Source organism: Amphiprion ocellaris, chromosome 18, assembly GCF_022539595.1.
Source record: "Amphiprion ocellaris isolate individual 3 ecotype Okinawa chromosome 18, ASM2253959v1, whole genome shotgun sequence".
Taxonomy (NCBI): Eukaryota; Metazoa; Chordata; class Actinopteri; family Pomacentridae; genus Amphiprion; species Amphiprion ocellaris.
This window is the reverse complement of record NC_072783.1, coordinates 20,393,710-20,398,775: the sequence shown is the minus strand read 5'-3', so window position 1 is coordinate 20,398,775 and position 5,066 is coordinate 20,393,710.

Here is a 5,066-nt window from a genome sequence, read left to right as displayed (position 1 = left end):
TTTCAATATTCAACACAGAAATTAGAAGACTGGAGTGTGGAGTTCCAGCAGTGAGAAAATCAGCCATCTAAGTACAAATACCAGGCTATAATAATATAGTGGCCCAACAGTGTATCAAGTGGTGCTGTAAAGACTTTAAAAGACATTTGATTTCATCAGTAAGGAACATTTAGAAATGATCATTCCACATGTTCTGCACCTTCTCTTCAGTGTCCTGTGCTGTTCAGCTGAACACGGTATCACTGGTTGTTCAGCACTCAACGGATCCTGTTACAAATCAAAGTAAATCGAATTACATGCATGTGCAGTGTGCTACCTCTGCATATATTGTGTGCATGTTTTCTGCTTAGAGTGTGCTGTATATGTGTGTGTATTGACTTCAGTGATGTATGAACCATGTCTGTTGCTGACTCTCTAACTGTCTATTAAATATACTGAACCTGTAATGGTGATAATGTAATATACTCCATTTGTTGAGATGATTTGTCATGTTTTGACTGATGGTGTCAGAGAGATATTGTCCCTTTGGTATAGTAGCATTATTTCCCCTCTCAAGACTGATGCAGAATCTATGTTTTAACTCCTTGAAAGATCAGTTGAAATGAGTAGTGCTCTTTTGAAACCACATTGTCAAAGGTTAATCAGTTTTAAGTTATGGGATGACAGTAATGATTGGTCAGTTGAACCCCTGACTTCTCCTTATGGGCCACCAGCTGGCTCAGATTTGTAGTTTTGAACAAAATGTCTCAACAATTATTGAGAATGTAGATATTTATACACGATTTAGACACAATTTTAATGAGACTCCTTAACTTCTGATCTAGAATCATAATCATGTAAAATTTGAATTTGTCCAATACTTTGATATGAGCAATGTTTATGTTTGTGTAACTGATTAACATGTACATTCCATACTATCAAAACTGGGACACATTTCTTCCATTTTGTCCGTGCGTCTATACATTCAAGTTAAAATAAATCAGTAGATTCTATATTCAAAAGCATCAATTTGAGTAATTTACATCAAGATGCAAAGAAGTGTGTGTATGATACAGTGATTTTAACATACAGCGACCAAACAGCAATGGTTTTAGCATAATTGGCAATGATAGAAGTATTTAGATCATTAAGTAAAAGTACCAAAAATATCAAATTACTCATAAAAGTCCTGCATGTAGTTACAGTATTAAGTAAATAATCAGATTTAGTCCCTCTGAGTGATATATTATTGTATGAGACATCATGTGGTATTAATACTGAAGCATCAGTGCATCAGCAGATTGTTACTGTTGTAGCCGCTGCATGTGGAGCTAATTTAGAACTACTTTATGTACAGTTTTATATACAGGAACAGCAGATACACCTGAGGGCTCCAAACATGATTAATATACTGTAAGTTCGGATACACAAATCTGTTTTCAGTTTTTGCACCATTTCCCCAATTTTTGATTTTTGGTGAGATATTGGATCATTTGAATATTTATTGTTAGAAAATCACATAACAACTTTAGATGGAAATCTTACTGTTTGGTGGACCCATTAACAACTCATCGACATCTGAAATGCAACTCTGACAACTCTGCACACTGCTTTTTGTAAGATAACAGAAGCCATAAAGGTTGGAAACCACTGGTGTAATCTTTAACAGTGTGCTGTTTTTCAGAAGTTTGTTACATTATTCACTGTTTAAAATCTTCATCTTTAAAGTAACTAAACTGTAAAGTAAATGTAATGAAGACAAAAGTACAATATATTGTCTGAAATGCAATGGAGCGGAAGTAGCAAGTAGCATAAACTAGAAATACTCAAGTTCCAGTGGCTCAAAATTGTGCTTAAGTACAGTACTTGAGTAAATGTACTTAGTTACTTTCCACCGTTGGTAACTGGAAAGACCCACAGACATCAGCAGATGCTAGTGATTCTCTCTCAGACCGTTATTGTGGCCTCCCTCTGCTCTTGATGTCTCTCTGCCTTTAGTTTGACCTTCAGCAAATAGAGTTTATACTTCACGATTATTTATTCCATCAGTTTGATCAAGGTTGATTTTTAGGAGTTTATTCGAGAACTTGACTGATTTCTTTCATCTCCACCTCAGTCTAAATGACAGCTCTCACTTAACTCTGAGCCACTTGCAAGCTCATTAATGAGCTAATGTTGAAACAGCAACAGTTACCCAAGAAACACTGAGTAGCCAAGCGTGTGATTGCTTTTGGCCCACTGTAAATTGCAGTATGTGTTAAATAAGCTATATGACACACAGTTTTTCCACTTTCTCCATATTCTTGCTCAAATTAAAGCTGACACTTGGCACTTTAATGAAGTATCCATTGTTTCAATTTGGATGTGATGCAGAACATAATGTGAAAAATAGTGTAAATTTCTAAATACTTACCCAGACTATAAGTTCCAGCTATGTTCCACATACAGAGGTGTGGCTTACAGGTGAAAAATTCCCATTTATGAATATTACGGACATCAACAACGAGTAAACAGCCAAATACCATTGTCAGATTCAGGGCTGTCTAGTGTTGGTCCCTGTGCTGATCAACCTGTCATTCAGTTTGGACTTTAATTCTGATTGCAGATTTGTCCTTTATTTTGAACTTTGCACCAAGAACAAGACCATAATTGAGCAAAACCTAAACATGTACCATGATTTTACAGATCAAATCACAGATCACTGTACTCTTTCTTTAGCGTCTTCTTCTTCACATCTGAAGTTTGTCCTGATGATGACCTGAGAAAACCTCTTCTGGTTATTAGGGTCCTGAAGAGTTCTTCTTCTGGTGAGTATGACTATGTTTCTTAAAATTAATGGCAGATGCAAATAAGATTTAGATATTTTTAGTACAAATGTTGGGCATAAGGTGGAACAAGAGGAAAAGTCTGAGTATTACCAAAAAATAGGACCTTTAATATGTACAGCAAATTGAATAGAAATCCTGCCGTTAGACTGAGGGACTATAAGTTAACACTGATAAACACAGAGTGGAAAAGTTGCAGATCTGAATGAATATAATAATGTAATATTTATATTCAAAATCTGTTGGTGTTGCTAAAAAACGAATTTATTATCTAGTGATTTCTGAAGAAGATCCTTTGACTTAATGCAAGTAGATATCAGTTGCTTTGTCTTGATGAGTAACTTTTAAGTGGATAAGAGGGACTTATCTGTCAATACACCGATAGATTCTACCAACAAATTCAACAGCAAGTGCAAAAAGTGACTTTTACTTGTTAAGATGTCATGAAATAAGTTAGACTGACTGTCATAATAGCACACAGAATGTTGAAGGAAAGGCAAAAGGAATCATTTTAAACATCCAGTTAAGCAACGTTGAGGGCTTAAAATCAGAAGCGCATTTTTGCAGTGCAATGTTCAAGGGATTATATTAACCTGATGATGGTGAAAAATGTAAAAACAAACTGATTGTCATCACAGCGACAGGAAGTAATACTAAATGTCATACAAATCTCAGCGCGATTGTACCTGAAGCTGCAAAAATATCTTGTTCCACTTAAAAACTGTGAACAGACCGAATGATTGACATTGTTGTCGCGTTGCCGTGCAACTATCATGGTGAAAAGATCATAGGCAGCTTAACAGAGTTCATGTGTGGCAAACAGCATTGATGAATTCCTCTGAAAATAAGCTTTTGTGATATTGACATAAGCAGAGGTGGACAGTGTTCATCAAGTGAAGACATCCATTGGCATATAACTTGTCTGCATACTCTGACATAATTATGAAAATTATAGGAGATTGCATAATTAATACTGATTGTCACTGATTGTATTTTTGTATTTTAGATCTATCTTGGACTCATCTTTGGTTTTGATAAGTTTGCGCTCTTAATTCTGTGATCCAGCTCCATGAGGTCATCACCTGCAGCTTATCCAACAGACTTGGAGGAGTTCACACACATGCTGAGAACTTTTTGAATGTTTTTCCTTCTTTCTGCAGTTCAACTCATCATATACCATCTCAGCTTGGTTTAGGTTAGATGATTGTGGAGGCCATTTCGCCTGATGCAGCAGCTCTCCACCTGATGCTTTCTGGTCTTTTGTCTCCTAAACAGTTGGTAGACATCTTCTTCGCTGGTCTTGAGTGCAGGTTGGGTGGTGGGAAGATGGGGAGCCGGGGCTGCAGGAGGTGTTGATGGCTGTGTGGAAAGATGGTCGGTGTGGGTGTGAGGTGGTTGGTTCTTTTCAGATCTGCAGTAAAACCGTTTCAGGTCGTCGGCCAACTGTTGTTGTTGGCTCCTAGCACAGGTGGGGGGGTGGTGGCTTGTAATTTGTGATGTCTTTCAGGCCTTTTCACACTGATGCAGGGTCATTGGCTGAGAAATGGCTCTTCAGCTTCACAGAATAGCTTCTCATATTTGCTCTGATCTCCTTTGTCGCTGTGTTCCTGGCCTGGTTGAACAACACTTTGGTCCCACTTCTGTAGGCCTCTTCTTTAACCTGATGCAGCTGTCTCAGTTTTACAGTGAACCATGGTTTGTCATTGTTGAATGTTAACCGAGTCCTGGTATGAATACACATGTCCTCACAGAAGCTGATGTAGGACATCACTGTGTCAGCTCAATCAAGGTGTCAGCAGCAGCTTCAAAGATGCCCCAGTCAGTGCAGTCAAAGCAGGCTAGATGGTCCTGCTCTGCTTTGTTGGTCCATCTCTGCACAGTTTATTACAACAGGCTTAGCAGGTTTTAGTTTTTGCCTGTAGGCTTGGACGAGATGGATCAGACAGTAATCAATCAGAGAGTCCCACAGCTGCTCTGGGAACTGAGTGATAGGCATCCTTTATAGTGGTGTAACAGTGGTCCAAAATGTTGTCTCTGGTGGGGAAGGTTATGTGTTGTCTGTAAGAAAACTAATGTTTCCCATTAAAGGAAAACCACTCAAATTTCTCCTGTTGTAAGTACTGCTACTACTAATAATAACCTCTGCTTTAATCATTGGTAATTGAACCAACCTTAACACTTGTACTAAGAGAATTGCTAGTTTTCTCTTTCCACTTCTGCTTAAAACTTCAATTCCCAGAATTCCGTTTCCGCGCGTAAGAT